This window comes from Pseudophryne corroboree, chromosome 7 (assembly GCF_028390025.1).
Source record: "Pseudophryne corroboree isolate aPseCor3 chromosome 7, aPseCor3.hap2, whole genome shotgun sequence".
Lineage (NCBI taxonomy): Eukaryota > Metazoa > Chordata > Amphibia > Anura > Myobatrachidae > Pseudophryne > Pseudophryne corroboree.
Genome location: NC_086450.1, coordinates 1,678,054 through 1,699,843, shown reverse-complemented (window position 1 = coordinate 1,699,843; position 21,790 = coordinate 1,678,054). Strand labels below are relative to the sequence as shown.

The 21,790-nt window shown below is 49.8% G+C and overlaps 1 non-coding gene across 1 annotated transcript; it reads right to left on the bottom strand.

Annotated features, from left to right (window-relative positions):
• Positions 1-14,982: 14,982 nt before the first annotated feature.
• LOC134946878 (U5 spliceosomal RNA) lies at positions 14,983-15,102 on the bottom strand. The gene has a single exon (XR_010182454.1). It is a non-coding gene; the product is annotated as a U5 spliceosomal RNA (small nuclear RNA).
• Between the last annotated feature and the right edge of the window lie 6,688 nt (positions 15,103-21,790).

Genomic DNA, 21,790 nt, shown 5'->3' with positions numbered 1-21,790 from the left:
GAAGTGCTCCTTACTACTTCAGCGGGACCCGTCAGCGGCGTGCTCAGCGGCGGCCAGCTCCCTGTACAGTTAACACTCACACAGCAGGGCGGCAGCGTGAGCTGACCGCCCTGACACCCATACCTTGCTCCATACTGGCTGTGACGAGCTTCTCTCTGTAAGCTCCGTTTCAGCCTCCAGCTTCTCCACTCGTGTCTGCTGTAAGCTCCTTCTTCCAGCTCTTTGTCTCATCCTGGCTGTAACGGATCTTCTTTCTGTAAGCTCCGTTCAGCTTGCAGGAGACAGTGGCTGCCTGTGGCTGTGAGGGTGCTCTTTGTGAGGACCGACACGCCATGCGCTGCCCTATAGCGCCTGTGGCTGTGAGGGTGCTCTTTGTGAGGACCGACACGCCATACGCTGCCTTGCAGCGGCACCATCCCGGACCCAAGTTTTTCCAGAAACTGGGACGGGAAGTGTAAAAATTAAAAATAAAAATAAAAATAAAAATCTTCTGAAAAGTGGCCATTGCCACAAGCCGATGTTCATCTGTGAGCACCGAAAAAACACTGGCAAAGTACACTGAGGTACTTGGGGATATGGAGGGGGGGAGAGTCCTAAATTTGAATATTCAGTGCCTTTGTTCGGCTACGCCCGTCCATATCCCAAGAGTACTCCAGTGACCCCTAGTGGATGATAAAGAAATATATCTATGGAGACAGTTCCCCAATAAGGCCCTTTGGAGAGACAGAGAGAGTGTATGCCAGCACACACACCCAGCGCCACCGAACACTTGAATAAATCCCAGTCAGTACAGCGCTTTTACAAATATACTCACTGCGCACAATAAATGTGCCCGCCCCCCCTCTTTTTTATGCCCTCTGTACTTTGTTCAGCAGTGGAGAGTCCGGGGAGCCAGCTTCTCTGCAGCGTGCTGTGAAGAAAATGGCGCTGGTTAGTGCTGAGGAATCAAGCTCCGCCCCCTCACCGGCGGGATTCGATCCCGCTCAAATCTTTATACTGACGGGGTTTTTTTGCAACATACTGCCTCCGCAGTATATAACTATGCCAGTGTCCCTATAGGTTTATTAAATGCTGCCCAGGGCGCCCCCCCCTGCGCCCATACAGTGCCGCCAGTGTGTGTGTGTTGGGAGCAATGGCGCGCAGCGTTACCTCATAGAAGATCCGAAGTCTTCTGCCGCCTTTGAAGTCTTCTATCTTCTCATACTCACCCGGCTTCTATCTTCCGGCTCTGTGGCGGCGGCGCGGCTTCGGGACGCACGGCGAGGGTGAGACCTGCGTTCCAACCCTCTGGAGCGAATAGTGTCAAAAAGTCTTTTTTCAGAGAAACTCAGTAGAGCTACCCTGCAGTGCACCCAGTCTCCTCTGGGCACAGGATCTAACTGAGGTCTGGAGAAGGGGCATAGAGGGAGAAGCCAGTGCACACCCACCTAAAGTTCTTTAGAGTGCCCATGTCTCCTGCGGAGCCAGTCTATACCCCATGGTCCTTACGGAGTCCCCAGCATCCTCTAGGACGTAAGAGAAACTGGATGTATATCACAGGGTACTTGTACCAGAGAACCCTGACTAAATGCACTCTTTTTTGACTATCACTGTTAAATAGGTAGGTAGAATACGTGTCATGTAAAGTCACAGCACTGACAACCAGGCGGCTTTACAAAGGAGGATTTGCCCAAGCAGTCCCAGGAACAGTGTAGCTGAGAGAAATGGCGCCCAGACACTGACCGGGAGTGAGGGAGAGACAGATATGCAGCTCCAGGGCGGGAACATTTACTGGCAAATGGCGCCCTGGGGGAGGGGCTCCAGGTCTAAGCCTTATCCCCCTGCTGGCAAAACCACCTGGTACTGTGGGCTACTTGTACAAAATAAGAATTTACTTACCGATAATTCTATTTCTCGTAGTCCGTAGTGGATGCTGGGAACTCCGTAAGGACCATGGGGAATAGCGGCTCCGCAGGAGACTGGGCACAAAAGTAAAGCTTTAGGACTACCTGGTGTGCACTGGCTCCTCACCCTATGACCCTCCTCCAAGCCTCAGTTAGGATACTGTGCCCGGACGAGCGTACACAATAAGGAAGGATTTTGAATCCCGGGTAAGACTCATACCAGCCACACCAATCACACCGTATAACTTGTGATTTAAACCCAGTTTACAGCATGATAACAGAGGAGCCTCTAGAAAAGATGGCTCACTACAGCAATAACCCGATTTTTTGGTAACAATAACTATGTACAAGTATTGCAGACAATCCGCACTTGGGATGGGCGCCCAGCATCCACTACGGACTACGAGAAATAGAATTATCGGTAAGTAAATTCTTATTTTCTCTGACGTCCTAGTGGATGCTGGGGACTCCGTAAGGACCATGGGGATTATACCAAAGCTCCCAAACGAGCGGGAGAGTGCGGATGACTCTGCAGCACCGAATGAGAGAACTCCAGGTCCTCCTCAGCCAGGGTATCAAATTTGTAGAATTTAGCAAACGTGTTTGCCCCTGACCAAGTAGCTGCTCGGCAAAGTTGTAAAGCCGAGACCCCTCGGGCAGCCGCCCAAGATGAGCCCACCTTCCTTGTGGAATGGGCTTTTACAGATTTTGGCTGTGGCAGGCCTGCCACAGAATGTGCAAGCTGAATTGTACTACAAATCCAACGAGCAATCGTCTGCTTAGAAGCAGGAGCACCCAGCTTGTTGGGTGCATACAGGATAAACAGCGGGTCAGATTTTCGGACTCCAGCCATCCTGGAAACATATATTTTCAGGGCCCTGACTACGTCCAGCAACTTGGAGTCCTCCAAGTCCCTAGTAGCCGCAGGTACCACAATAGGCTGGTTCAAGTGAAACGCTGAAACCACCTTAGGGAGAAATTGAGGACGAGTCCTCAATTCTGCCCTGTCCGTATGAAAAATTAGGTAAGGGCTTTTATAGGATAAAGCCGCCAATTCTGAGACACGCCTGGCTGAAGCCAGGGCCAACAGCATTACCACTTTCCATGTGAGATATTTTAAGTCCACAGTGGTGAGTGGTTCAAACCAATGTGATTTTAGGAACCCCAAAACTACATTGAGATCCCAAGGTGCCACTGGAGGCACAAAAGGAGGCTGTATATGCATTACCCCCTTGACAAACGTCTGAACTTCAGGAACTGAAGCCAGTTCTTTCTGGAAGAAAATCGTCAGGGCCGAAATTTGAACCTTAATGGACCCTAATTTTAGGCCCATAGACAGTCCTGTTTGCAGGAAATGCAGGAAACGACCCAGTTGAAATTCCTCTGTAGGGGCCTTCCTGGCCTCGCACCACGCAACATATTTACGCCAAATACGGTGATAATGCTGTACGGTTACATCCTTCCTGGCTTTGATCAGGGTAGGGATGACTTCATCCGGAATGCCTTTTTCCTTCAGGATCCGGCGTTCAACCGCCATGCCGTCAAACGCAGCCGCGGTAAGTCTTGGAACAGACAGGGTCCCTGCTGGAGCAGGTCCCTTCTTAGAGGTAGAGGCCACGGGTCCTCTGTGAGCATCTCTTGAAGTTCCGGGTACCAAGTCCTTCTTGGCCAATCCGGAGCCACGAGTATAGTCCTTACTCCTCTCCTTCTTATGATTTTCAGTACCTTGGGTATGAGAGGCAGAGGAGGGAACACATACACTGACTGGTACACCCACGGTGTTACCAGAGCGTCCACAGCTATTGCCTGAGGGTCCCTTGACCTGGCGCAATACCTGTCTAGTTTTTTGTTGAGGCGGGACGCCATCATGTCCACCTTTGGTTTTTCCCAACGGTTCACAATCATGTGGAAGACTTCTGGGTGAAGTCCCCACTCTCCCGGGTGGAGGTCGTGTCTGCTGAGGAAGTCTGCTTCCCAGTTGTCCACTCCCGGAATGAACACTGCTGACAGTGCTATCACATGATTTTCCGCCCAGCGAAGAATCCTTGCAACTTCTGCCATTGCCCTCCTGCTTCTTGTGCCGCCCTGTCTGTTTACGTGGGCGACTGCCGTGATGTTGTCTGACTGGATCAGCACCGGCTGACCTTGAAGCAGAGGTCTTGCTAGGCTTAGAGCATTGTAGATGGCCCTTAGCTCCAGGATATTTATGTGAAGTGATGTCTCCAGGCTTGACCACAAGCCCTGGAAATTTCTTCCCTGTGTGACTGCTCCCCAGCCTCTCAGGCTGGCATCCGTGGTCACCAGGACCCAGTCCTGAATGCCGAATCTGCGGCCCTCTAGAAGATGAGCACTCTGCAACCACCACAGGAGAGACACCCTTGTCCTTGGTGACAAGATTATTCGCTGATGCATCTGAAGATGCGACCCGGACCATTTGTCTAGCAGATCCCACTGGAAGGTTCTTGCGTGGAATCTGCCGAATGGGATTGCTTCGTAAGAAGCCACCATCTTTCCCAGGACCCTTGTGCATTGATGCACTGAGACTTGGCCTGGTTTTAGGAGATTTCTGACTAGTTCGGATAACTCCCTGGCTTTCTCCTCCGGGAGAAACACCTTTTTCTGGACTGTGTCCAGGATCATCCCTAGGAATAGAAGTCGTGTCGTCGGGATCAGCTGCGATTTTGGAATATTGAGAATCCAACCGTGCTGGCGCAGCACTATCTGAGATAGTGCTACTCCGACTTCCAACTGTTCCCTGGATCTTGCCCTTATCAGGAGATCGTCCAAGTAAGGGATAACTAAAACTCCCTTCCTTCGAAGGAGTATCATCATTTCGGCCATTACCTTGGTAAAGACCCGGGGTGCCGTGGACAATCCAAACGGCAGCGTCTGAAACTGATAGTGACAGTTCTGTACCACAAACCTGAGGTACCCTTGGTGAGAAGGGTAAATTGGGACATGTAGGTAAGCATCTTTGATGTCCAGAGACACCATATAGTCCCCTTCTTCCAGGTTTGCAATCACTGCTCTGAGTGACTCCATCTTGAATTTGAACCTTTGTATGTAAGTGTTCAAGGATTTTAGGTTTAAAATTGGTCTCACCGAGCCGTCCGGCTTCGGTACCACAAATAGTGTGGAATAGTACCCCTTTCCCTGTTGTAGGAGGGGTACCTTGATTATCACCTGCTGGGAATATAGCTTGTGAATGGCTTCCAATACTGCCTCCCTGTCTGAGGGAGACGTCGGTAAAGCAGACTTTAGAAAACGGCGAGGGGGAGACGTCTCGAATTCCAATTTGTACCCCTGAGATACCACCTGAAGGATCCAGGGGTCCACTTGCGAGTGGGCCCACTGCGCACTGAACTTCTTGAGACGGGCCCCCACCGTGCCTGAGTCCGCTTGTAAAGCCCCAGTGTCATGCTGAGGACTTTGCGGAGGCGGGAGAGGGCTTTTGTTCCTGGGAACTGGCTGTTTGTTGCAGCCTTTTTCCTCTCCGTCTGCCACGGGGCAGAAATGAGGCGCCTTTTGCCCGCTTGCCCTTATGGGGCCGAAAGGACTGCGCCTGATAATACGGCGTCTTCTTAGGTTGAGAAGCTACCTGGGGTAAAAATGTGGATTTTCCAGCAGTTGCCGTGGCTACCAGGTCTGATAGACCTACCCCAAATAACTCCTCCCCCTTATAAGGCAATACTTCCATGTGCCTTTTAGAATCCGCATCACCTGACCACTGCCGCGTCCATAAACCTCTTCTTGCAGAAATGGACAGCGCGCTAACTCTTGATGCCAGTCGGCAAATATCCCTCTGTGCATCACGCATATATAGAAATGCATCCTTCAAATGCTCTATAGTCAGTAATATACTGTCCCTATCTAGGGTATCAATATTTTCAGTCAGGGAATCCGACCACGCCAGGCCCGCACTGCACATCCAGGCTGAGGCGATTGCTGGTCGCAGTATAACACCCGTGTGAGAGTATATATATTTTAGGATATTCTCCAGCTTTCTATCGGCAGGTTCCTTTAGGGCGGCCGTATCAGGAGAGGGTAGTGCTACCTGTTTAGACAAGCGTGTGAGCGCTTTATCCACCCTAGGGGGTGTTTCCCAACGTGCCCTATCCTCTGGCGGGAAAGGGTACGATGCCAATAACCTTTTAGGAATTATCAGTTTTTTATCGGGGGAAACCCACGCCTCATCACACACTTCATTTAATTCCTCGGATACAGGAAAAACTACAGGCAGTTTTTTCTCACCAAACATAATACCCTTTTTAGTGGTACTTGTATTATCAGAGATATGCAATACATTTTTCATTGCTTCAATCATGTAACGTGTGGCCCTAGTGGAAGTCACGTTTGTCTCCTCATCATCGACACTGGAGTTAGTATCCGTGTCTGCCATTTGAGGTAACGGGCGTTTTAAAGCCCCTGATGGCGTTTGAGACCCCTGGACAGGCACAAGCTGAGTAGCCGGCTGTCTCATGTCGTCAACTGTCTGTCGTAAAGAGCTGACACTGTCACGCAATTCCTTCCATAAGCTCATCCACTCAGGTGTCGACTCCCTAGGGGGTGACAACTCTATAATAGGCAATTGCCCCGCCTCCATCTCATTTTCCTCCTCAAACATGTCGACACAATCGTACCAACACACCGCACACACACAGGGAATGCTCTGATAGAGGACAGGACCCCACTAGCCCTTTGGGGAGACAGAGGGAGAGTATGCCAGCACACACCAGAGCGCTATATATAGACAGGAATACCACTATAAAATGTGCTTTTCCCTTTATAGCTGCTGTTAGTATCAAAACTGCGCCACATTAGTGCCCCCCTCTCTTTTTTACCCTTTTCTGTAGTGCAGGACTGCAGGGGAGAGTCAGGGAGACGTCCTTCCAGCGGAGCTGTGATGGAAAATGGCGCCCGTGTGCTGAGGAGATAGGCTCCGCCCCCTTCTTGGCAGCCTTTTCTCCCGCTTTTTGGTGAGTTCTGGCAGGGGTTAAAATACATCCATATAGCCCTGGGGGTTATATGTGGTGTATTTATGCCAGCCAAGGTGTTTACATTGCTGCTCAGGGCGCCCCCCCCTAGCGCCCTGCACCCTCAGTGACCGAAGTGTGAAGTGTGCCTGAGTAACAATGGCGCACAGCTGCAGTGCTGTGCGCTACCTTGATGAAGACTGATGTCTTCTGCCGCCGATTTTTCCGGACCTCTTCTTGCTTCTGGCTCTGTAAGGGGGCCGGCGGCGCGGCTCTGGGACCGAGCTCCGAGGCTGGGCCTGTGTTCGGTCCCTCTGGAGCTAATGGTGTCCAGTAGCCTAAGAAGCCCAAGCTGGCTGCAAGCAGGCAGGTTCGCTTCTTCTCCCCTTAGTCCCTCGCTGCAGTGAGCCTGTTGCCAGCAGGTCTCACTGAAAATAAAAAACCTAAAACTAAACTTTCACTAAGAAGCTCAGGAGAGCCCCTAGTGTGCACCCTTCTCGGCCGGGCACAAAAATCTAACTGAGGCTTGGAGGAGGGTCATAGGGGGAGGAGCCAGTGCACACCAGGTAGTCCTAAAGCTTTACTTTTGTGCCCAGTCTCCTGCGGAGCCGCTATTCCCCATGGTCCTTACGGAGTCCCAGCATCCACTACGGACTACGAGAAATAGAATTACCGGTGAGTAAATTCTTATTTTCTCTAACTTCCTAGTGGATTGCTGGGGACTCCGTAAGGACCATGGGGATTATACCAAAGCTCCCAAACGGGCGGGAGAGTGCGGATGACTCTGCAGCACCGAATGGGCAAACACAAGGTCCTCCTCAGCCAGGGTATCAAATCTGTAGAATTTTGCAAAAGTGTTTGAACCCGACCAAGTAGCAGCTCGGCAAAGCTGTAATGCCGAGACCCCTCGGGCAGCCGCCCAAGAAGAGCCCACCTTCCTCGTGGAATGGGCTTTTACTGATTTTGGATGCGGCAATCCAGCCGCAGAATGAGCCTGCTGAATCGTGTTACAGATCCAGCGAGCAATGGTTTGCTTTGAAGCAGGAGCACCCAGCTTGTTGGATGCATACAGGATAAACAGCGAGTCAGTTTTCCTGACTCCAGCCGTCCTGGCTGCATAGATCTTCAAAGCCCTGACTACATCTAGTAACTCGGAATCCTCCAAGTCACGAGTATCCGCAGGCACCACAATAGGTTGGTTCAGATGAAAAGATGACACCACCTTTGGCAGAAACTGCGGACAAGTTCGCAATTCTGCCCTGTCCATATGGAAAACCAGATAGGGGCTTTTACATGACAAAGCCGCCAATTCTGACACACGCCTAGCTGAGGCTAGGGCCAACAGCATGACCACTTTCCACGTGAGATACTTTAGCTCCACCGTCTTAAGAGGCTCAAACCAGTGGGATTTCAGGAAAGCCAATACCACGTTAAGATCCCAAGGTGCCACTGGTGGCACAAAAGGAGGCTGAATATGCAGCACTCCCTGAACCTCAGGCAGTGAAGCCAGTTCTTTTTGAAAGAAAATGGATAGGGCCGAAATCTGGACCTTTATGGACCCTAATTTTAGGCCCATAGTCACACCCGACTGTAGGAAGTGCAGGAATCGACCCAGTTGGAATTCCTCTGTAGGGGCCTTCCTGGCCTCACACCAAGCAACATATTTACGCCATATACGGTGATAATGTTTTGCTGTCACGTCCTTCCTAGCCTTTATCAGCGTAGGAATAACTGCTTCCGGAATGCCCTTTTCTGCTAGGATTCGGTGTTCAACCGCCATGCCGTCAAACGCAGCCGCGGTAAGTCTTGGAACAGACAGGGCCCTTGTTGTAACAGGTCCTGTCTGAGAGGCAGAGGCCATGGGTCCTCTGTGAGCATTTCTTGCAATTCCGGGTACCAAGTCCTTCTTGGCCAATCCGGAACAATGAGTATTGTTCTCACTCCTCTTTTTCTTACAATTCTCAGCACCTTTGGTATGAGAGGAAGAGGAGGAAACACATAAACCGACTGGTACACCCACGGTGTCACTAGTGCGTCCACAGCTATCGCCTGAGGGTCCCTTCATGTCCACCTGTGGCAGTTCCCATCGATTTGCAATCTGCGTGAAGACTTCTTGGTGAAGTCCCCACTCTCCCGGGTGGAGGTCGTGTCTGCTGAGGAAGTCTGCTTCCCAGTTGTCCACTCCCGGAATGAACACTGCTGACAGTGCTAGTACGTGATTCTCCGCCCACCGAAGAATCCCGGTGGCTTCTGCCATTGCCACCCTGTTTCTTGTGCCGCCCTGGCGGTTCACATGGGCCACTGCCGTGATGTTGTCTGACAATCAGCACTGGTTGGTTTCGAAGCAGAGGCTCCGCTTGACTCAGGGCGTTGTATATGGCCCTTAGTTCTAGGATATTGATGTGCAGACAAGTCTCCTGACTTGACCACAACCCTTGGAAGTTTCTTCCTTGAGTGACTGCCCCCCACCCTCGGAGGCTTGCATCCGTGGTCACCAGGACCCAGTCCTGTATGCCGAATCTGCGGCCCTCGAGGAGGTGAGCACCTTGTAGCCACCACAGAAGAGACACCCTGGCGGACAGGGTGATCATCCGATGCATCTGAAGATGCGATCCGGACCACTTGTCCAGCAGATGCCACTGAAAGATCCTTGCATGGAACCTGCCGAAGGGAATGGCTTCGTATGACGCCACCATCTTTCCCAGGACTCGCGTGCAGCGATGCACCGACACCTGTTTTGCCTTTAGGAGGTCTCTGACCAGAGTCACAAGCTCCTGAGCCTTATCCTCCGGGAGAAACACCTTCTTCTGGTCTGTGTCCAGAATCATGCCCAGGAAGGGCAGACGCGTCACAGGAATCAGCTGCGACTTTGGAATGTTCAGAATCCAGCCGTGCTGGCGCAACACTTCCTGAGAGTGTGCTACGCTGATCAGCAACTGCTCCCTGGACCTCACCTTTATGAGGAGATCGTCCAAGTATGGGATAATTGTAACCCCTTGCTTCCGAAGGAGCACCATCATTTCCGCCATCACCTTGATAAACACTCTCGGTGCCGTGGACAGGCTAAACGGCAACGTCTGGAATTGGTAATGACAGTCCCGTACCACAAACCTGAGGTACTCCTGATGAGGCAGATAAATGGGGACATGCAAGTAAGCATCCTTGATGTCCAGAGACACCATAAAATCCCCTTCCTCCAGGCTTGCAATGACCGCTCTGAGCGATTCCATTTTGAACTTGAATTTCTTCAGATAAACGTTCAGGGATTTAAAATTTAAAATGGGTCTGACCGAACCGTCCGGTTTCGGTACCACAAACATAGTGGAATAGTAGCCCCTTCCCCGTTGAAGGGGGGGGGACCTCTACCACCACTTTCTGGAGAAAAAGTTTGTGAATTGCCTCCAACACTATCTCCCTTTCCATGGGGAAAGTTAGTAAGGCCGATTTTAGGTAACGGTGAGGAAGCATCACCTCGAATTACAGCGTGTAACCCTGAGACACAATTTGTATAGCCCAAGGATCCACCTGTGAGCGAACCCACTGGTGGCTGAAATGTCGGAGACGCGCCCCCACAGCTCCTGGCTCAACCTGTGGAGCCCCAGCGTCATGCGGTGGATTTAGTGGAAGCCGGGGAAGACTTTTGTTCCTGGGAACTAGCTGCATGGTGCAGCTTTTTTCCTCTACCCCTGCCTCTAGCATGAAAGGACGCACCTCTGACCTTCTTGCTCCTCTGAGAACGAAAGGACTGCATTTGGTAATACGGTGCTTTCTTAGGCTGTGGAGGGACATAAGGCAAGAAATTTGACTTCCCAGCCGTAGCTGTGGAAACTAGGTCCAAGAGACCTTCCCCAAACAATTCCTCACCCTTGTAAGGTAAAACCTCCATGTGTTTTTTAGAGTCGGTATCCCCTGTCCATTGCCGAGTCCATAAGACCCTTCTGGCAGAAATGGACATTGCGTTAACTCTAGAGCCCAGCAGGCAAATGTCCCTCTGGGCATCCCGCATATATAGGACCGCGTCCTTGATATGTGCCAGGGTCAGTAGAACAGTGTCCCTGTCCAGGGTATCTAACTCCTCAGACAGAGAATCCGTCCATGCAGCTACCGCACTACACATCCAGGCCGAAGCAATTGCTGGCCTCAGCAGTGTGCCAGAATGTGTATAAACAGACTTCAGGATAGCTTCCTGCTTTCTATCCGCAGGATCCTTTAGGGCGGCCGTATCCGGAGACGGCAGGGCCACCTTCTTAGATAAGCGTGTCAACGCCTTGTCTACCCTAGGGGAGGATTCCCAGCGTAACCTATCCGTTGGCGGGAAAGGATACGCCATGAGTAATCTCTTGGAAACTATCACCTTCCTGTCAGGGGAATCCCACGCTTTTTCACATAATTCATTTAATTCATGTGAAGGGGGAAAAGTCACTTCATGCTTTTTCTCCCCATACATATAAATCCTCTTGTCAGGGACAGGATTTTCCTCAGAAATGTGTAATACATCCTTCATAGCTACAATCATGTAGCGGATGGCTTTAGTCATTTTAGGCTGCAACTTTGCCTCATCATCATCGACACTGGAGTCAGATTCCGTGTCGACATCTGTGTCAACTATCTGGGATAGTCTGCGCTTTTGAGACCCTGACGGCCTCTGCGCTGAAGGATCAGGCATGGGTTGAGACCCTGACTGTCCCTTGGTTACAGTTTTATCCAATCTGTTATGCAAGTAGTTTACATTATCATTTAACACCTTCCATATATCCATCCAATCAGGTGTCGGCACCGTCACCACACTCAGCTGCACTTGTTCTGCCTCCACGTATCCTTCCTCATCAAACATGTCGACACAGGCGTACCGACACACAGCACACACAGGGAATGCTCTGACTGAGGACAGGACCCCACAAAGGTCTTTTGGGGAGACAGAGAGAGAGAGAGTATGCCAGCACACACCCCAGCACTATATAACCCAGGGATTACACTGTAACTTAGTGTTTACCCTGTAACTGCTGTTAATATATATATACTGCGCCTAAATTTATGTGCCCCCCTCTCTTTTTTACCCTTTAATGCACCTGTGTACTGCAGGGGAGAGCCTGGGGAGCGTCCTTCCAGCGGAGCTGTGAAGAGAAAATGGCGCTGGTGTGCTGAGGAAGAAGGCCCCGCCCCCTCAGCGGCAGGCTTCTGTCCCGCTCTAATGTGTAAAAAATGGCGGGGGCTCGGGCATATATACAGTCCCAGACTGTATATATGTCTCTTTTTGCCAAAAAAGGTACTTAATTGCTGCCCAGGGCGCGCCCCCCCCCCCCCTGCACCCTACAGTGACCGGAGTGTGCGGTGTGCTGTGGGAGCAATGGCGCACAGCTGCAGTGCTGTGCGCTACCTTAAGTGAAGTCAGGAGTCTTCAGCCGCCGATTTCAATGTCTTCATGCTTCTGCTGCTTCTGTTCTTCTGGCTCTGCGAGGGGGACGGCGGCGCGGCTCCGGGAACGGACGATCGAGGTTAGGTACCTGTGTTCGATCCCTCTGGAGCTAATTTTGTCCAGTAGCCTAAGAAGCGCTACCTAGCTGCCGTGAGTAGGTTTGCTTCTCTCCCCTCAGTCCCACGTAGCAGAGAGTCTGTTGCCAGCAGAAGCTCTCTGAAAATAAAAAACCTGACAAAATACTTTTTCTAGCAAGCTCAGGAGAGCCCACTAGGAGCACCCAGCTCGGCCAGGCACTGATTCTAACTGGAGGAGGGGCATAGAGGGAGGAGCCAGTGCACACCAGATCGTACTAAATCTTTCTTTAGAGTGCCTAGTCTCCTGCGGAGCCCGCTATTCCCCATGGTCCTTACGGAGTCCCCAGCATCCACTAGGACGTTAGAGAAATAAAAATAATTAAGTATGTGTGGAAGAATCCACTCCTGTTCGGCTCAGTAAAAATAGGATTTTGGTACTTACCAGGTAAATCCTTTTCTTTGAATCCATAGGGGGCACTGGAGTACTCTTGGGGATATGGACGGGCGTAGCCGAACAAAGGCACTGAATATTCAAATTTAGGACTCTCCCCCCCTCCATATCCCCAAGTACCTCAGTGTACTGTGCCAGTGTTTTTTACTGAGCGAACAGGATATAGAGAGGATTGACAATGGAGAATTCCTATAACATAACAGACAACCACAAAGTTGACCTGTAACCTTATTGTCAACTAAACAGTTGACACCTTAACCGATAGAACTTTATAATTTGAACCAATCGGTGAAAATGTGTTACCATAAGCTCCTTTGAGCTTAATACCACCCAAGTAAAATTTGTTTACTAAGCTCCCTTGAGCTTAAAACAACCCAGGTAAAACTGCTCTGGGTGGGCGTCCAGTGCCCCCTATGGATTCAAAGAAAAGGATTTACCTGGTAAGTACCAAAATCCTATTTTCTTTATCATCCACTAGGGGTCACTGGAGTACTCTTGGGACGTACCAAAGCTTCCCTCGTGGGCGGGAGAGCTGTTTGATACTTGTAACAGTAGGCAGGCCAAAGCTGAATGCTGATGGCGCCACCATTCATAACGTGTAAACGTGCACAAACGTGGTGCACTGAAGGCTATGTAGCCGCGTCGTAGACGCTCCACGACCCGCTGGGTCTGACATTCCCACAGAACCTGTGGGATGAGCTATTACTGACGTAGGCGATTGTAACTTAGCCTTAAAGTAAGCCTGACTTGTAGTCATTATTATCCAACTGGATAATGTCTGCTGAGAAACTGGCTAACCCCAGTTTGCAGTATTATAGAGAACAAACAACGTATTTATATCACGTAATGTAGACGTTCGGAACATATATAAACGCGTAATGCGTGTACCACATTCAGAATTCTAGAATGTGCTGTCCCCACAGGAACCACTATTGGTATATTGATGTGAAGAATACGAAAGCGGATTTCGTCCGAAGATCTGCTTTGTCATGAGAAAACTTAAATACGGTGGCTTGGAATACAAGGCACCCAAATATGAAAACAAAACCCTTGCCGAAGCACCCTTGCCGAAGGCAAGGCTAGAAGAAAAATGTTTTCCAAAGTAAGAAACTTAATTCTCATTTGTTGTAAAGGTTCAAAAAATATGAAACTTAATTCCCCTTTGTTGAAAGGGTTCCAAAATATGAAAACTGTAATAAATCTGAACCCAACCTCAAATCGCCTGGCGCTGTAGGTGGGATAAATAGAGTCTGAACTTTGGTGACACCTTGTAGAAAGATGTTTACAGACGCAAATAGAGGCAAACGTCTTTGAAAATACGTTTACCACACAGATACCTGCACTGTTAGTGCAGATGAACGCAGTTTTCCATCCCATTTAACCGAATACGGGTACTTGAAGTATGATGTTGGAAACTTCCGAGGTTTACAACCTATGTAAGCACACGAAATTTTTTAATAATGAGCTGCCTTAAGCGGCTTACTATTTCGTTACATGGTTGGTATAACCGATACTGTAATGCTCTATTTTCTAAGAGGGCGGTTTGAACCCTCACCCCGTCAACCGCAGCTGCGGTACACAGATAATAGGTATACAGATAATAGGTATATAGGTAACTATGGATAAAAGAACGTTCCCTGATGTAACAGGTTGGACGTATTATGAGAGGGCTAAGATCGTGTGCAAGTATTCCTTGAAAATTCGAGAAGCAAACTTCTCCGAAACCCATGAGCTACCACCAGTATGACTGTGACGAACTGTCTTCTGATCCGTTTTGGCAACGGAGAGAGAAGCGGAAAATGGTGGAGCCAGATACACGATGCTGAATGACCCCATGAATGTGAGAGATTTCACCGCCACTGCCCTTGTGAACTGTTTTGTACACCTACTGAGCTTTTGTAATTGTGGCGAGATGCCATCATGTATACTTGAGGACAACCCCCTTCTGTGGACTCACATATGAAACACCTCTGGATTTAATGTCCAGTTTTCAAGATCCAAATCCTGACGGGTGAGATCATCTGTCTAACAGATGTCCACTCACTGATTGATCTCTTGACATTTTCACCTAATGGCGTTCTGAGCCATTGAAGATTTGAGTGACCTGCTGCATTGCCATGCGGCTTCTTGGTTCTCACTGGTTGTTGTGTATACAACTGGCGTTGCTTTGTTTGACTGCTTAAGGCCAGCGTGATCTAGGCATGAAAAAACAAAATTACATGAAACTCACGGTTGTTTCTCTCCACGGAAATCTTTAGTAAAAAGCGAAAGATGTATTCGTTCTGAAGAGAAACCAGAGTCTATGCCTGGTCAGACTGAAAGTGAATCATTTATTGCATTGTAAAATGCACAGAGTTCTAGGACATTTATCGACAGCAATCTGTCGTGTTTTAGAACCTTTGAGTTGATTTTAACTACAAATCCTGACTCTCTGTGACTGTCGTCCAGAGTATAAGCACCCTTGTCCCTCTGTGGAAAACGCGAGTGAATGGTGGCGAACTAAATTGAAAACACATCTTTATTCTTAATAGATGAATACACCAATGTACCGCTAGAGTGCGTGTACTTTTGTTCTTGCTGGTGTAGTAGGTAAAAGTCTTTGACTTACCATATTTATAATCTTACCTAGGAATTGACATCGTTTAGACAGACTTAGATGCGATTGTTTTCGAACTTGATCTGCTACCGCAGTATACTTTAGTAGCGCAAGTTAGAAGAACTTTGTTGATACATAGTTCTTATGTGAGATGAGCTATGATCCCAACATCACTTTGGTAAATACCGGAAGCGATAAGCAACGGTAGAAATGAAATGGTTAATGGTTGTGGCGATTTGCAAACGCTAGAACCTGTGATGAAGAAACCGGACTGGGTAAATACGCATTGTGAATTTCAAATGCAATTATGCAATTTTGTGGCTGCAAAAAGCAAATACTAACTACAGAAAATCCATTTTCTAACTGTAGTAAATGACTTGCTGATTGATACTGCAACGGAGCTGTTTGGTTTTGCTCAAACAGAGGGGAATAAGTAACTCTGACTCTGTTGGCGTACTATTGGCTGGTTTATAAACCAGCAAAGACTAAATGACATATTGCCAAACCGTTCGACAGAATCAGTTTTGTACTTTAAGCTGTAAATAGCTGAGACATATATGAGTTGAAGTCATGAAATCTCGCAAAAGTAACATGTAAAGACGCGCTTCCACAATTATAAAAGAGGTCATCAAACCACTGGCTTGCTGACTGTGACGTCCCTTCGTTACAAAGCGTGACTGTTTGTTATAAAGGGTTAAAATGCCGTTACAAGTATATTATTTTAGGAGCAAACAAGCTCTGGCCTTGTCGCGCTTAACTAGCGACAATGAAAATAACCGGCGTTAGCAGAAGCTTAACAGATATACTCTGCAGCTTCTTTTAACAGTGATCGTCATGGTTTCATACATAGATTCTAGTGACCCAACTGTATCTTGGGTTTTTGTAATGTTTGACAGAAACGCATCTTCCAATGGTGGATCGCGTCCTTTTGGAAACGATTATGTATGGTTGTCCAAAACCCCGCACTATTCGGTGTGAGATTTGACATAGAATCGTGCATTAAATTATAAGACCAGTGACATAAACCCTTTGGTATCCAAAGGGAAATTGGCCCTTTGTAAAGACTGTCTTTTGTTAGAGCTGGCAGAGTCATTTCGAGACTCCGATTACCGCTCTTTTAATTTGAAATGCCAATGTTAACATAGGTTTCTTAAAAAAAATAATTAAATATTTTTAGTCTGCACTAGAGCCTTATTCGCTATGTAGACAGACATCATAATCGGCAACAGACAGACACTTGCACGACTTAATGAAGTTATTATATGGCATATATATATATATATATATATATATATATATATATATATATATATATATATATATATAAATATGTTATTGCTGAACAGCATATTTATCTCTACGGAAATCTTTAGGAAACTAAAGTGTTCTTTATGTGAAAAGTAGTTCACATGGCATATGAAACCCGAACCAAATTCCTACTAACACCCCAGCGCCTTCTGGTGGCTTAAAGATGTAGGGCAGGAATGTTCTAGCATTATCCTGAACTAAAAATTCCCACTAACACCCCTGCGCCTCCTTGTGGAGTAGAGGTGTATGGCCGGAATGTTCTGGAATTATAACTGGAAACACAGCAATGATTAAAATGGCCGCCATGCCATGTTTTCACATAAAATCACCGTACAGGTTATTTGCTGCAGTTTTAATATATAGGCTTAATAGCCTATTATACAGATTATACAATGATAACACAGGTGTAGGATACAGTAAAAATACATGAATTTAGTTATCCATTACACTGGCTGCAGTTAATGTTATTATCTTGCAGCCTTAACAGAAAATAACAGAAAACATGGTTAAACGTGGAATAGATTATGCCACTGATAGCCTATTGCAAACCAAAGCCTCATATATATATTATATATATATAAATTGCTTAAACATATAATCACAGTTTATACTGATATCAGACACAGTTCTGGCAGCAAAAATCTTCATTATATATTATATATATAACATGTATAATCACAGTTCTGTGATATTATAGCCCCTGACACTGTATAAAAATCGCTTTGCTGCTTGTGTCTATTTTTAACCCATGCAGCCTTTGCTGCTGCTATGGGCATTACTTCCCCTCCCCCATCCCCATGTTACCTGCAGCGTACGGGTATCGGGTGCAGGGAGAGGAGGAGAACGCTGTATATAGCGCCGGGGAGCCGTCCGGAAGAGCGGGCGGCGGCGGGCCTTCCAACAATAGTACCCAGTTTCTGTGTCCGGCATCAGCATGCGGTGACTGGAAGAGCGGCCGGCGTCCGTGAGTGACGTGCGGCCGCTCGTTAACACACGGGAGACTCTCGGCGGCGCCTCTGTATTGGTGCCGGTCCATCAGCGCAGTGAGAGCGGCCGGCGTCTGAGTGACGTGCGGCCGCTCTTTAGCACACGGTAAAGTCTCGGCAGCGTGTACAGTGAGAGCGGCCGGCGGCTGAGTGACGTGCGGCCGCTCTGTGGGGTAGTTAAGCAGGAACCCTTCAGCGGCGTGCTTAGCGGCGGGTACAGTGAGAGCGGCCGGCGGCTGAGTGACGTGCGGCCGCTCTGTAGGGTAGTTAAGCAGGAACCCTTCAGCGGCGTGCTTAGCGGCGGGTACAGTGAGAGCGGCCGGCGTCTGAGTGACGTGCGGCCGCTCTGTAGGGTAGTTAAGCAGGAACCCTTCAGCGGCGTGCTTAGCGGCGGGTACAGTGAGAGCGGCCGGCGTCTGAGTGACGTGCGGCCGCTCTGTAGGGTAGTTAAGCAGGAACCCTTCAGCGGCGTGCTTAGCGGCGGGTACAGTGAGAGCGGCCGGCGTCTGAGTGACGTGCGGCCGCTCTGTAGGGTAGTTAAGCAGGAACCCTTCAGCGGCGTGCTTAGCGGCGGGTACAGTGAGAGCGGCCGGCGTCTGAGTGACGTGCGGCCGCTCTGTAGGGTAGTTAAGCAGGAACCCTTCAGCGGCGTGCTTAGCGGCGGGTACAGTGAGAGCGGCCGGCGTCTGAGTGACGTGCGGCCGCTCTGTGGGGTAGTTAAGCAGGAACCCTTCAGCGGCGTGCTTAGCGGCGGGTACAGTGAGAGCGGCCGGCGTCTGAGTGACGTGCGGCCGCTCTGTAGGGTAGTTAAGCAGGAACCCTTCAGCGGCGTGCTTAGCGGCGGGTACAGTGAGAGCGGCCGGCGTCTGAGTGACGTGCGGCCGCTCTGTAGGGTAGTTAAGCAGGAACCCTTCAGCGGCGTGCTTAGCGGCGGGTACAGTGAGAGCGGCCGGCGTCTGAGTGACGTGCGGCCGCTCTGTAGGGTAGTTAAGCAGGAACCCTTCAGCGGCGTGCTTAGCGGCGGGTACAGTGAGAGCGGCCGGCGTCTGAGTGACGTGCGGCCGCTCTGTGAGGTAGTTAAGCAGGAACCCTTCAGCGGCGTGCTTAGCGGCGGGTACAGTGAGAGCGGCCGGCGGCTGAGTGACGTGCGGCCGCTCTGTAGGGTAGTTAAGCAGGACCCCTTCAGCGGCGTGCTTAGCGGCGGGTACAGTGAGAGCGGCCGGCGGCTGAGTGACGTGCGGCCGCTCTGTGGGGTAGTTAAGCAGGAACCCTTCAGCGGCGTGCTTAGCGGCGGGTACAGTGAGAGCGGCCGGCGGCTGAGTGACGTGCGGCCGCTCTGTAGGGTAGTTAAGCAGGACCCCTTCAGCGGCGTGCTTAGCGGCGGGTACAGTGAGAGCGGCCGGCGGCTGAGTGACGTGCGGCCGCTCTGTGGGGTAGTTAAGCAGGACCCCTTCAGCGGCGTGCTTAGCGGCGGGTACAGTGAGAGCGGCCGGCGGCTGAGTGACGTGCGGCCGCTCTGTGGGGTAGTTAAGCAGGAACCCTTCAGCGGCGTGCTTAGCGGCGGGTACAGTGAGAGCGGCCGGCGTCTGAGTGACGTGCGGCCGCTCTGTAGGGTAGTTAAGCAGGAACCCTTCAGCGGCGTGCTTAGCGGCGGGTACAGTGAGAGCGGCCGGCGGCTGAGTGACGTGCGGCCGCTCTGTAGGGTAGTTAAGCAGGACCCCTTCAGCGGCGTGCTTAGCGGCGGGTACAGTGAGAGCGGCCGGCGGCTGAGTGACGTGCGGCCGCTCTGTGGGGTAGTTAAGCAGGACCCCTTCAGCGGCGTGCTTAGCGGCGGGTACAGTGAGAGCGGCCGGCGGCTGAGTGACGTGCGGCCGCTCTGTGGGGTAGTTAAGCAGGACCCCTTCAGCGGCGTGCTTAGCGGCGGGTACAGTGAGAGCGGCCGGCGGCTGAGTGACGTGCGGCCGCTCTGTGGGGTAGTTAAGCAGGACCCCTTCAGCGGCGTTACAGTATAACATCACACACAGTAGGGCGGCAGCGTGCGCTGACCGCCCTGACACCCATACCTTGTGCCGTTTTCATCCTGGCTGTGACGAGCTTCTCTCTGCAAGCTCTGTTTTAGCCTCCAGCTTCTCTTGTGACGGGCTTTCTGTAAGCTCCTTGCAGCTGTAGTTTCTTCCAGCTCTTTGTCTCATCCTGGCTGTGACGGGCTTTCTGTAAGCTCCGTTCAGTTTGCAGGAGACAGTGGCTGCCTGTGGCTGTGAGGGTGCTCTTTGTGAGGACCGACACGCCATTCGCTGCCCATGCAGCGGCACTATCCCGGACCCATGTTTTTCCAGAAACTGGGAAGGGATGTGCTAAGTGTAAAAATAAAAATTAAAAATAAAAATTACAAATCCAAGTGTGGTTATACCACAAGCCAATGTTCGTGCTGTGAGCACCGAAAAAACACTGGCACAGTACACTGAGGTACTTGGGGATATGGAGGGGGGAGAGTCCTAAATTTGAATATTCAGTGCCTTTGTTCTGCTACGCCCGTCCATATCCCCAAGAGTACTCCAGTGACCCCTAGTGGATGATAAAGAAAAACACTGAGGTACTCTGGGAGTATGGAGGGGAGGAGAGTTACTAAATGTAAATATTCAGTGCCTGTCCTGCTAAAGCCGTCCATATCCCAAGAGTACTCCAGTGCCCCCTAGTGGGTGAAAAAGAAACATGGCTCCATGTAATAACTGTCCTGGCAGGAGTTTAGCAAACCTCAGTCACAGGCATTTACACTAACATATAAAATGTTTGGTTGAAGTTTTCATTTTCAGTTTTAAACAGTCTCAGTCCCCTCTATTGTCACTTGGTAAACTATCCGTAGAACACAGACATTGGTGGATGAAAAGTCACAATTGTCATTTATCAGGACACAACGTACAATATCGCAGACTGAGCCGGGGACTCAGGTTTATTATAAAGAACGTGTTTTATAATAACCACCTAGGGGTGAAATCATAGGTAAAAATAAGAATTTACTTACCGATAATTCTATTTCTCGGAGTCCGTAGTGGATGCTGGGGTTCCTGAAAGGACCATGGGGAATAACGGCTCCGCAGGAGACAGGGCACAAAAAGTAAAGCTTTAGGATCAGGTGGTGTGCACTGGCTCCTCCCCCTATGACCCTCCTCCAAGCCTCAGTTAGGATACTGTGCCCGGACGAGCGTACACAATAAGGAAGGATTTTGAATCCCGGGTAAGACTCATACCAGCCACACCAATCACACCGTATAACTTGTGATCTGAACCCAGTTAACAGTATGATAACAGCGGAGCCTCTGAAAAGATGGCTCACAACAATAATAACCCGATTTTTGTAACTATGTACAAGTATTGCAGACAATCCGCACTAGGGATGGGCGCCCAGCATCCACTACGGACTCCGAGAAATAGAATTATCGGTAAGTAAATTCTTATTTTCTCTATCGTCCTAGTGGATGCTGGGGTTCCTGAAAGGACCATGGGGATTATACCAAAGCTCCCAAACGGGCGGGAGAGTGCAGATGACTCTGCAGCACCGAATGAGAGAACTCCAGGTCCTCCTCAGCCAGGGTATCAAATTTGTAGAATTTAGCAAACGTGTTTGCCCCTGACCAAGTAGCTGCTCGGCAAAGTTGTAAAGCCGAGACCCCTCGGGCAGCCGCCCAAGATGAGCCCACTTTCCTTGTGGAATGGGCTTTTACTGATTTTGGCTGTGGCAATCCTGCCACAGAATGTGCAAGCTGAATTGTACTACAAATCCAACGAGCAATCGTCTGCTTAGAAGCAGGAGCACCCAGCTTGTTGGGTGCATACAGGATAAACAGAGAGTCAGATTTTCTGACTCCAGCCGTCCTGGAAACATATTTTCAAGGCCCTGACAACGTCAAGCAACTTAGAGTCCTCTAAGTCCCTGGTAGCCGCAGGTACCACAATAGGTTGGTTCATGTGAAATGCAGAAACCACCTTAGGTAGAAATTGAGGACGAGTCCTCAATTCCGCCCTGTCAGAATGAAAAATTAAGTAAGGGCTTTTATATGATAAAGCCGCCAATTCTGACACACGCCTGGCTGAAGCCAAGG